The sequence below is a fragment of the Chiloscyllium plagiosum genome, chromosome 37 (genome assembly GCF_004010195.1).
Source record: "Chiloscyllium plagiosum isolate BGI_BamShark_2017 chromosome 37, ASM401019v2, whole genome shotgun sequence".
Lineage (NCBI taxonomy): Eukaryota > Metazoa > Chordata > Chondrichthyes > Orectolobiformes > Hemiscylliidae > Chiloscyllium > Chiloscyllium plagiosum.
The window spans coordinates 33,092,597-33,105,321 of record NC_057746.1 but is presented as its reverse complement, the minus strand read 5'-3'; the positions used below and the strand labels follow the sequence as shown (position 1 = coordinate 33,105,321).

General features: G+C 46.6%; 1 protein-coding gene across 3 annotated transcripts in view; it reads right to left on the bottom strand.

Annotated features, from left to right (window-relative positions):
* LOC122541492 (regulator of G-protein signaling 3-like) overlaps positions 1 to 12,725 on the bottom strand; it is an 83,834-nt gene that overhangs the window by 37,709 nt on the left and 33,400 nt on the right. The gene's annotated exons all lie outside the window — the stretch shown is intronic.

Sequence of the window (12,725 nt, the reverse complement as noted above, 5' to 3'; positions counted from 1 at the left end):
CTGCCCTCTCTCCAATGCAATCTCATCGTTCCAATAATGTGATGCTCATGCATGTGCATAGTTTTTGTGAGGCGCTTTGTACACTATCAGCTTTCTTTGGATCTCCTGAAACACTTCACTACTAATGAGATAATGTTCGAAGCTAGTCATTGTCCTCATAAAGAAGATGGCCAGATATTCAGCACACAGCAAGCACATTCAAATAACAATTACCGGGGAAGCTGTGTTTTTCACAGTATTAAATTCAAGTTTAAAATTGGCCTAACATACAGAAGGGAACCCCAACTTTGTTTGTTCTCAGCAATCTTTATAGTCTTTTTGAAACCACTTTTTTCCCAAATGAAACTTGATTTTCTTGCCTAAAGACGTGCACCTTTGACATACACTCCATATGCACTCCATCACCACTGCATATGGAGTGTAAACTGGGAAGGGGCTTTTAACTTCAGTTCCTCCTGAGGACCTGCCCTTCTAATCATCTGTTAGATTTTCACAACAATTTTGAGTCTCTTGTTTCTGAGAGCCATCTGCCTTTAATCCGACCTGTCCCGATGTCAATTCATTCTCCAACTGAGAACTTGCTTTCTTTCAGCCCCAGAGGGTCCTCTCTAGTCACTGGGAGGCTGTCTCAACTTAGACAGATCAATTCTCTCCCATTCTGTATTCCCCAGGCCACTATCTCCAGCACTGTTCTGCCTCACAACATGCCTGCAGTTGGTTTAACATCAACGGAAATGTTAAGCCAATAGGCCAGATCTGATATCCACTGATGAGTGTCACGCACTGTTTAAGTTGACCCTGTTTTCTGTCAGACACTGTTTAAATTGACCCTGTTTCCTGTCAAACCCTGCTTAAATTGACCCTATTTCCGGTTGGACACGGTTTAAATTGACCCTGTTTCCTGTTGAACACTGTTTGAATTGACCCTGCTTCCTGTTGGACACGGTTTAAATTGACCCTGTTTCCTGTTGGACACGGTTTAAATTGACTCCGTTTCCTGTCGGACACTGATTAAATTGACCCTGCTTCCTGTTGGACACTGTTTAAATTGACCCTGTTTCCTGTTGGACACTGTTTAAATTGACGCTGTTTCCTGTCAGACACTGTTTAAATTGACCTGTTTCCTGTTGGACACAGTTTAAATTGACCTGTTTCCTGTCAGACACTGTTTAAATTGACCTGTTTCCTGTTGGACACAGTTTAAATTGACCCTGTTTCCTGTTGGACACAGTTTAAATTGACGCTGTTTCCTGTCAGACACTGTTTAAATTGACCTGTTTCCTGTTGGACACAGTTTAAATTGACGCTGTTTCCTGTCAGACATTGTTTAAATTGACCTGTTTCCTGTTGGACACAGTTTAAATTGACCTGTTTCCTGTTGGACACTTTAAATTGACCCTGCTTACCGTCAGACACTGTTTAAATTGACCCTGTTTACAGGCAGAGGCTGTTTAAACTGACCCTGTTTAATGTCAGACGCTGTTTAAATTGACCCTGTTTGCCATCAGACACTGTTTAAATTGACCCTGTTTACAGGCAGAGGCTGTTTAAATTGACCCTGTTCCCTGTCAGACACTGTTCAAATTGACCCTGTTTCCTGTCGGACACGGTTTAAATTGACCCTGTTTCCTGATGGACACGGTTTAAATTGACCCTGTTTCCTGTTGGACACTGTTTAAATTGACCCTGTTTCCTGTTGGACACTGTTTAAATTGACCCTGTTCCCTGTCTGACACTGTTCAAATTGACCCTGTTTCCTGTCGGACACGGTTTAAATTGACCCTGTTCCCTGTCGGACACGGTTTAAATTGACCCTGTTTCCTGTCGGACACGGTTTAAATTGACCCTGTTCCCTGTCTGACACTGTTCAAATTGACCCTGTTTCCTGTCAGACACGGTTTAAATTGACCCTGTTTCCTGTCAGACACGGTTTAAATTGACCCTGTTTCCTGTCGTACATGGTTTAAATTGACTCTGTTCCCTGTCAGACACGGTTTAAATTGACCCCGTTTCCTGTCGGACATGGTTTAAATTGACCCTGATTCCTGTTGGACACGGTTTAAATTGACCCTGTTCCCTATCAGACCCTGTTTAAATTGACACTGTTTCCTGTTGGACACTGTTTAAATTGACCCTGTTTCCTGTCGTACATGGTTTAAATTGACTCTGTTCCCTGTCAGACACTGTTTAAATTGACCCTGATTCCTGTTGGACACGGTTTAAATTGACCCTGTTCCCTATCAGACCCTGTTTAAATTGACCCTGTTCCCTATCAGACCCTGTTTAAATTGACACTGTTTCCTGTTGGACACTGTTTAAATTGACCCGGTTTACTGTCTGCACTGTTTAAATTGATCCTGTTTCCCGTCAGACCCTGTTTAAATTGACCCTGTTTACAGGCAGACGCTGTTTAAATTGACCCTCTTTCCTGTCGGACACTGTTTAAATTGACCCTGTTTACAGTCAGATGCTGTTTAAATTATCCGTGTTTATTGTCAGATTGACCCTGTCTTCGTGTCAGACAGTGTTTAATCAGACCCGATGGTGGGGATGATGCCAGCAGCCCAGATTTCACTGTTGTTGAACTGGTGCTGTTTCAGGAATTAACTCCACATCCTGCCCCTGAACATAGCAGGCACATACTACCACTGTCAATAAAACCTGCCAGGGAAATCACTCAGAATAAAGCAGGGCTGGGGCCTACTCTGAGCAGCAGGCACGTGAAGGACGGAAGAAAGAATGTGCAGCTCGCAGTTTAGATTAGTTCTGATTGCTGGAATGTCCTGTTTTCCTGGATTCTGGCTGGAATTTAATCCTGATATTGGGGATCCTGCCTTATAGGTGGAGATGTCTTCCATGACTCCATTAGTGAAGACCCATTGTGCATTCCTGCCCATCATCAGGCCTTCCCCAGGATTTAGGCACCGGAGTGAAATTCTTGAACCTCCCATTAACTGGGGACGAGGTGCCATCAGTTATTCATTGCCCTTCAGTGTCTCCGAGGGAGTGGCAATTCACCAGGAATACTATCACCAAAGACCTGGGATCGACAAGTCTTCCAGGGCCACAGTGAGTCTGGGTGTGGTTGGACCTGCAGGGAAGGGTTCACTATCCAGGTCAGGGTGGGGGCTGGACATTCAGAGCGAAGGGCTGAGGTCTGCTTCCTGTCGGAAGGATGTTGTCAAAATTGAAAGGGTTCAAAAAAGATTTACAAGGATGTTGCTCGGGTCAGAGTGTTTGAGTTATAGGGAGAGGCTGAATAGGCTGGGGCTGTTTTCCCTGGAGCATCAGAGGTCAAGGGGAGGCCTTATAAAATCCTGAGGGGCATGGACAGGATAAATAGATAAGGTCTTTTACCTGGATTGGGCAAGTTCAGAAGTAGAGGGTATAGGTTTAGGGTGAGAGGGGATGGTGCATGTATGGAATGAGCTGCCAGAGGAAGTGGTGGAGGCTGGTATAATTACAGCATTTAAAAGGCACCTGGGTGGGTATATGAATAGGAAGGGTTTCGAGGGATATGTGCTGGCAAATGGGACTAGATTTTGTTTGGATATCCACTCAGCATGGATGAGTTGGACCAAAGGGTCTGTTTCTGTGCTGTACACCTCTATGATGCTATGATTCTATGTGAGTCCAACCCAGCCATTCCCACCTGATGTGTCCCGAGTGTTAGGCCATTGGTGAAAGGGTTTGAGGGAGTCGGGGCCTTGTTGGACAGGATGCAAATGGAGGGTCCACATGGGATGGGGAGGTCTGGAAGCCCAGAAAGGAGAAACACCACCCTCTCCTCACCCCTGAACCTCCACCTCCCAACAGTTGATTGAACCTTCCCCCTCGCCAACACACTGGAGAGTCAAACTGCCAATCACAGGCCTCTCCTATCCACTTCAGGGTCTCAAATGACTCACAGCCCTCCCAATACCTTCTATGACCAGAGTGATTGGATTCCAGTTCCATAGTCATATGGAGAATTATATTAAAAGGTAAAGAACTTCAACAGTGCCTTTCTTCTGTTTCCAAGGATGAATCCTGCCTCTGACGGGATCTATTACATGAATCTGAGTGGGCAGATGTGCCCTTTACTTAACGTTATGTCTGCAAGATGGCACTTACAACAGTTTTGCCCTCCCTCTGCGCTGCTGCAGGGAGTGGGGTAACCCAGGATCTGTGCTGGAATCTCCAGAGAGGCTTTCTGCAATCAGTGAGTTACAGCCTCACAGGGCGCAACAATCCAACAACATCCGTGAGGGCAAGAGCGGCAGTGGGTACCTGGCACCAGGACTGGCGCAGACCCTCTGTTTTTCTGATAATCTCTCCTCAAACATCACCATCATATCACAGGAAGCTGCCTTTTATTGACAGAACGGAATTGAATTAATCAACTGTTTGCACATTGAGCTTTTGAGCAAATTGAATGTTTACAATTGAATTCATTTGGAGAGCAATTCCTGTCGAGAGTGAGTGAGTCAGTCCCCAGTTAGCCATTCAAGATCCAGTTAAGGCATCCAGTAGCAAAGCCCTCTGGATTTCTCGTGGGTTGAGGGTTGTGATTCAGTTGCTGCGAGCTGTCTTTGATGGGCCAACCTCATATCCCTGGCCAGCGGGTATAACAAGGCTGGAGGGGGGAGGGGGGTGCAGGGCCCTGAACACACGAACAACTCCATGTTCTCCTCCAACCCCCAAACACCTTCACGCCTCCCCATCACAAAACATCGCAGACACTAGAAACCGAAACAAAAGCTGACTATGTTGGAAAGACCTCGCAGGTGAGGCAGCTTCTGCACAGAGAAAACCAGAATTAATGTCTCAAATTCATCAGAATTGTGAAATGTTTGAAATGGAATATGTTTTAAGCAACTACAGAGGCGGGGGGGGGGGTGTGGGGAGGAAGAGGGAGCAGCATAGAGGAGGTGGGAGAAAAGCAAACTATAATTGAAAGGGATAATGTGAACACATAATTAGAACAGTCTATGCCATCATTGGTGGGATGACAGACCTACTAAAAGATGCTGTGGAGCTGCTGGTTTGGACAAAGTTAAAAATCACATAACACCAGGTTAGCATGAAGGAGCAGTGCTCCGAAAGCTTGTACTTCCCAAACACCTGTTGGGCTATAACCTGGTGTCGTGTGAATTTTAACTCGATCGAAAGGTGCTTATTCCTAGAAACCTTAGGGAGGTGAAGATATTCCCTAGATATGTTCACTATATTTCAATAGAAGTCAGGTTTGTTAACAGCAAAAGATTCCTTCAATCGCTGCATGTATGGGAAGTTTGAGTGCAAAATGCTGCTTGGTTCAAGGATAATCACACTGGGGTGGAATCTGTCATTGAAGCCAAATGATCCACTTTCATCGATCCCAAGACAAATCTGAGCCAAGGAAAACTCAGAATGTATGAGGAAGTGTTCAAAGTGAAGACTGTTAGGTGGTAAAGCGATGACAGTTAGTTACTGCTCTGTCAGAATACCCAGCGATTCTCCAATACAGGAGCAATCAGGCAGAAAAGGCACCAGCTCTCTCAGGAAACAAAGTGGCCTCAGTGAAAGTAACATCAGTGAAAATCAACATCGAATGTAAAAAACAGTTGGAGAGATAGGGAGAACATTACTTTGATTTGTATTCTAGACAGAACACCATCACCAAGGAAGCTCTGAAAACAAAACTCTCTGCTGGAGGTGGGATTAGATATCAAACCCACAGACAACGGGATTAATCAGAGATATCAAGGGACACATGGTAATACCATCCTGCCTGAACACTGCAAGCACTGGAAACCTGTGTTTCCGGACTGTCTGCATAGACGTTTCTGTCTCTGCTGGACAGAGGGAGCAGTGTCCCAGTATTCGATGGAAAACGTGATGCTGAGACTGTGACCCCGTTCAGGAATGAGAGTGACTGTAGCGGTGAAGAAGCAATTATTCCATCTCCCCACTGAGCTTCGGTGGAAAACTATTGACCTGCACTTTCATAGAGTCACAGAGATGTACAGCACAAAATCAGACCTTTTGGTCCACCTTGTCCATGCCAACCAGATATCCTAACCTAATCTTGTCCCATCTGCCAGCATTTGGCCCATATCCCTTTAAACCCTTCCAATTCACATACCCACCCAGATGCCTTTTAAATGTTGAAATTGAACCAGCCTCCACCTCTTCATCTGACAGCTCATTCCATACATGTACCATCCTCTGTATGAAAAAATTGTCCCTTAGATCCCTTTTAAATTTTTCCCCTCTCACTCTTAACCTAAGCCCTGTAGTTCTGGGCTTCCCAACCCAGGGAAAAACCTTGTCTATTTTAACCTATCCATACCCCTTGTGATTTTATAAACCCATCAGTCTCTGACGCTCCAGGGAAAACAGCTCTAGCCTAAGCAGCCTCTCTCTATAGCTCAAACCCTCCAACCCTGGCAAGATCTTTGCTAACGAGGCGGCACAGTGGCTAGCACTGCTGCCTCACAGAGCCAGGGACCCAGGTTCAATTCCTGCCTCGGGCAGCTGCTGTATGGAGTTTGCACATTCTCCCTGTGTCTGAGTAGGTTTCTACCGGGTGCTCCGGTTTCCTCCCACAGTCCAAAGATTTGCAGGTCAGGTGAATTGGCCGTGCTAAATTGCCAATGTGTTAGGTGCATTAGTCAGGGAGAAATATAGGGTAAGGGACTGGGTCTGGGTGGGTTACTCTTTGGAGGGTCGGTGTGGACTTGTTGGGCCAAAGGGCCTGTTTCCATAGTGTAGGAAATCTAAATCTTGTCTGAACCCTTTCAAGTTTCACAGTATTCTTCTAATAGGAGGGAGACCAGGATTGTACACAATATTCCAAAAGTGGTCTAACCAATGTCCTGCATAGCTGTAACGTGACCTCCCACCTCATAGACTTGATGCTCTGACCAATAAAGAAAAGCATACCAAATTCCTTCTTCAATATCCTATCTATCTACGACTCCACTTCAAGGAGCTATGAACCTACACTCCAAGGTCTCTTTGTTCAGCAACACTCCCCAGGACCCAGGTACACAAGTTCCCTATACCTAACAGCCTTTCCTTTCACCCTCACAGGAATATACTGTCTGTGGGCTCTCATTATTTCATTTCTGAAGGCTTCCCATTTTCCAGCCGTCCCTGTACCTGCGAATATCTGTCCCCAATCAGCTTTTGAAAGTTCTTGCCTAATACCATCAAAATTGGTCTTTCTCCAATTTAGAGCTTCAACTTTTAGATCTGGTCTATCCTTTTCCATCACTATTTTAAAACTAATAGAACTATGGTTGCTGGCCCTAAAGTGCTCCCCCACTGACACCTCAGTCATCTGCCCTGCCTTATTTCCCAAGAGTAAGTCAAGTTTTGCATCTTCTCCAGTCGGTACATCCACGTATTGAATCAGAAAATTCTCTTGTGCACACTTAACAAATTCCTCTCCATCTAGACACTATGGCAGTCCTAGTCTATGTTTGGAATCCCCAACCATAAACACTCTATTATTCTTACAGATACCTTTCAAATTTGTTTCTCAATCTCCTGCTGAATATCAGGGGGTCTATAATACAATCCCAATAAGGTGATCATCCCTTTCTTATTTCTCAGTTCTACCCAAACAACTTCCCTGGATGTATTCCCAAGAACTCATATCCTCCCTAAGTACAGCCCTAATGCTATTCCTTACCAAAAATGCCACACCTTGTCCTCTCTTGCAGAAAAATCTGTCTGTGCCTCTGACTAGAGAGTTCCCTATCACAATCAATTGCTTGGAACTGACATACCCCTCATTACATTACAGCCAGTCTCGTTACCAGAAACTTGACTGTTCGTGCTACCTTCCCCTGAGAAACCATCACCCCCTACATTTTCCAAAACAGCGTACTTGTTTGAGATGGGGATAGCCACAGGAGACTCCTGCATTATCTGCCTATCCTTTCCTGGAGTTAACCCATCTACTTGACTGTATCTGCAGCTTTTCTCCCTTCCTATTATTGCCATCCATCACGCCCCCAGCTCCTGTAAATTCCTCATTGCCTGTAACTACTGCTCCAACTGATCTATGCAATATGATAGGATTCACAATCAAAGACATTTCCTGCAGATGTAATCATCAGTATATTGGAAACTCTCCCTAGACTCCCACATCTGACAGGAAGTGTAAATCACACTACCTAGGTCACCTTTGCAGCTTAACAGTCTACAGGCTGAGGAAAATAGCACAGTCTGACTGCTCTAAAGAAATACTGCTCCAGGCCAACTTCCGTATCTATGTTTTATATTTTAAAAATTTAGTCAAGAGACAGATCTCAACAAAACATATCATAAAGAAAGAACCCACTCTACTCACTATTGCAGATTTACAGCAAGATTACGCTGAAAAGCTATGCATCTAGCTTCTCCTGTGCTGTGAGCTCTCTCACACAGATTCCTCCAAGGTCAGCTGTGAATTGCGCTGTTTGTTAATTTTTCCTAGAAGCACTCCAATGTCCAGAGATACTTGAACTCCAACAGCCAAGGCAGGAGCTGTGCAGATTCACTGCTGTGTCAGACATCTCACTGACCACGTGGTCTCTGCTTTTGTCTGTCTTCCTCTTTTTTTAAAGTGCTGTTGATTTGATCTTCTTTCCCCCACAGTTCCAAAACAATGCAACAGCATATAAAACAGTAAGGAAATCACCTCCAACACCGAATAAAGGAGCAGCTCTTACAGCCACAAATTTTTCCCATCCTCCATCTATCCTCGTCAGATGGAAGATGAGGATCCAGATGAAGATTCCTGTCTGGTTTTGGGATTGGAGGGTCTACCATTGCCATGGCTTGCTGCAGTCCACCAGCTGCCAAGGGAGTTGACACTGACCATTACCCATTGACTCCATCAATCCCACTGAGGCGTTTGACCATTTGGGCAGGGCCACCCTATTTAAGCTGCTGGAGACAAACGGCTCAATGTAATCTCCTCGCTCTGGGACGGCCAGAGGAATAGGGTCAGCTCCAACAGGCTGACATCAGAACCCTGTGAGATCTGCAGTGTGGTCAAACAGGGGGTTCTAGCACCGATACTGCTCAGGCATATCCTCGCCATCAGGCTTTGAGTCCTTCGTGATGGGGGATGGAGGTGTAGGACTCAAAGCACTCCGCTTCTTCCTTTCCCGCCGTACCACCCAGTACCCTTCCACCGACACCCTCCTTCGACTGACCGAACTGGTCCTCACCCTGAACAACTTTTCTTACCAATCCTCCCACTTTCTCCAAACAAAAGGAGTAGCCATGGGCACCCGCATGGGCCCCAGCTATGCCTGCCTCTTCGTAGGGTATGTGGAACAATCCATCTTCCGCAACTACACTGGCCCCACCCCCCATCTTTTCCTTCGCTACATTGATGACTGTATCGGCGCTACCTCGTGCTCCCACGAGGAGGTTGAACAGTTCATCCACTACACTAACACCTTCCACCCCGACCTCAAATTCACCTGGACAGTCTCGGACTCCTCCCTCCCCTTCCTAGACCTTTCTGTTTCTATCTCAGGCGACCGAATCAACACGGACATCTACTACAAACCAACCGACTCCCACAGCTACCTAGACTACACCTCCTCCCATCCTGCCCCCTGTAAAAACGCCATCCCATTCTCCCAATTCCTTCGACTCCGCCGCATCTGCTCCCAGGAGGACCAGTACAAAATACGTACAACACAGATGGCCACCTTCTTCAAGGACCGCAATTTCCCCCCCGACGTGGTCGACGGTGCCCTCCACCGCATCGGCTCCACTTCCCGCTCCTCCGCCCCTGAGCCCCGCCCCTCCAACCGCCACCAGGACAGAACCCCACTGGCCCTCACCTACCACCCCACCAATCTCCATGTACAGCGCATCATCCGCCGTCACTTCCGCCACCTCCAAACGGACCCCACCACCAAGGATATATTTCCCTCCCCTCCCCTACCAGCTTTCCGTAGAGACCACTCCCTCCGCGACTCCCTTGTCAGATCCACACCCCCCACCGACCCAACCACCACTCCCGGGGGAAATTGTGGTCCTTGAAGAAGGAGGCCATCTGTGTTGTGCGTTTTTGGAACTGGTCCTCTTGGGAGCAGATGCGGCGGAGTCGAAGGAATTGGGAGAATGGGTTGGCGTTTTTACAGGGGGCAGGATGGGAGGTGTAGTCCAGGTAGCTGTGGGAGTCGGTTGGTTTGTAGTAGATGTCCGTGTTGATTCGGTCGCCTGAGATAGAAACAGAAAGGTCTAGGAAGTTCCTGACCTGCAGTCTTCTTCTTGACCTCTCCGCCTCCATCCTACTCCGACCTATCACCCTCACCTTGACCTCTTTCCACCTATCACATTTCCAACGCCCCTCCTCCAAGTCCCTCCTCCCTACCTTTTATCTTCTCCTGCTGAACACTCTCTGCTCATTCCTGAAGAAGGGCCTGTGCCCGAAACGTCGAATCTCCTGTTCCCTGGATGCTGCCTGACCTGCTGCGCTGTTCCAGCAATAAAGTTTCAACTGCATTTGGTTTCACCATCAGCATCAGGAAGAAAAACGGCATGATCCGCAAAGAGGCCACTCTGCCCTCTATGTGCATCTAAAACAATGTTGGAAGCTCCACGCAGAACCTGTGAGTGGGTGTGTGTGTCTGTCAGTCTCACCTCTGAGAGAGATAGGGAAATATTTCCAAGAACATATGGTTGGCATGGGAACCACAGATAGAAAGATTAGGATTGCCCGATAAAGGGCTTCATAAAGCAATAATGCAGTAATGAATAAGCACAAAATAATTGACTTGTTCAAAGTTTGCACTGAACAAATAGTTCCAAGGGAATGTGACGTTTGCCAAGATAGGAAGCTCTTCAATTTAAGCCACTGTCTGTTCAGTTAACGAGAACAGGTTCGTGAACATGATTCCGGATGACTTGAACAATACTCAGAGGGAGGCAATGGCCTAGTGATATTATTGCTGGGCAGTTAACCCAGAGACCCAGATAACGTTCTGGGGCGTGGGTTCAATAAAATATCTGGAATGGAGATTCTAATGATGACCATGAATCCATTGTCGATTGGCGGAAAACCCCATCTGGTTCACTAATATCCTTTAGGGAAGGAAACTGTCATCCTTACCTGGTCTGGCCTACATGTGACTCCAGACCCACAGTAATGTGGTTGACTCTTAACCATCCTCTAGGCAATGCGGGATAGGTAATAAATGCTGGTCCAACCAGCGACACCCTCAACCCGTGAATGAATAAAAAGGAAGTCCTATCCTCCCAAACATCTATAATTAATAAAAGTTAACCTTGAATAATATGGTTTCAGTGTCTCTGAAGTTACAACAGTAGAGACACAGTCCTAGTCCTCACGGCTTGGCTATCTGAAGTAGAATAGTGGCTATGGAACATTCTGGAACATCCTGCAGTCGCAGAAGGTGTGATACATACCTTCTTTCTGAGGAAAGTTGGAAAGTGGAGTATTGGGAATGCTGGAGATCTGTAAAATAGTCAGAAAATATTGGGAATACACAGCAGCTTAGAGCAAGTGAGTTAATGATTCAGATCTGCGACCTTTCACCGGAACTGGGAGAAGGTTGATACAGAATAGATTTTAAGGAAGGCAAGGGTGGGACAAGGAAAAAAGGAAGGTCTGTGATAGGACGGCAAACTGGAAACTTTCATTCTCCGAAGGGCTGGTCTGAGTGAGCCAAACGGAAAGGCGATGAGGATGGGAGAAGGGAAATAAAGGAACCAAGGAAGTCCTGGTGTACTGCTGACTGAACGAGCAAGAGAGGACAGATGAACAAGGTAAAAGAGCTAGAAAGGGTGGAGAAATTCTGATCTGATGTGGGGAATCTCAGTGTTGGTCTGGGAGAGCTGGCTAGTGCCTCATTAAAGGTTCGGCAACCTGATGTTGAGCCCCATTGGAGGAGTACTACAGGCTAAGGACAGAGATGTCAGTGTTAGTGAATTAACATGAGGAGTCACAGGAAGCTGGGGGGAGGGGGGGGTGCAGGTCTGAGGACTGAGCAGAGGCGTTCTGCAAAGGAGATCACATTGCGAGCAGCAAATTGAAATTTGTGTGTGCAAATCACCACTTCCCGTGGAAGGAATGTCTGCTCTCCTGGACATTAAGGTGTTACATTTCCTGTGTTTATATGGAAAGGTGCCGTGGGAATGTGAGAGTTTTAAGGGGGGAGGGCTCAAATTGCAGAGTGTGCTGAGCATAACAGAGCTCCTTCAGAATGTTAAAAGCTGCTCTGGGCTGGCAGCTTGAGGACTGAGGAAGTGAAATTCTTCCCGTTTCAGATGGAGAATGAGAAGGAACGATTGTAAACCAAGTGGCGTCCTTGCTAATGAGCATCTGCTGCCACACTGTTTCTGAGAGAAGATGGCTTTAATGAGCTCGATAAAGAACGCAACACAGCCTCCAAGCGACATTCAACAGGGGAAGCTCCATCAATCACACAGGGAGGCTTAATGAGCTCCGGCTCTTTATTTAGCTTCTGCTGGCAATGCCTGCACTCATTAGCAGGCACCATCCGTGGGCTCCACCATATCAACCCCATCTAGTGCAACACCCACCCACTCACACACACACTCACGCACCCACCTACTAACCCATTCACACCCACTCACCCACTCATTCACTTGCACATTCACTCACCCACTCACTCTCCCACTCACTCACTCACTCACCCACTCACACACACACTCATCCACTCATTCTCCCACTCACTCACTCACTCACCCACTCACACACACAC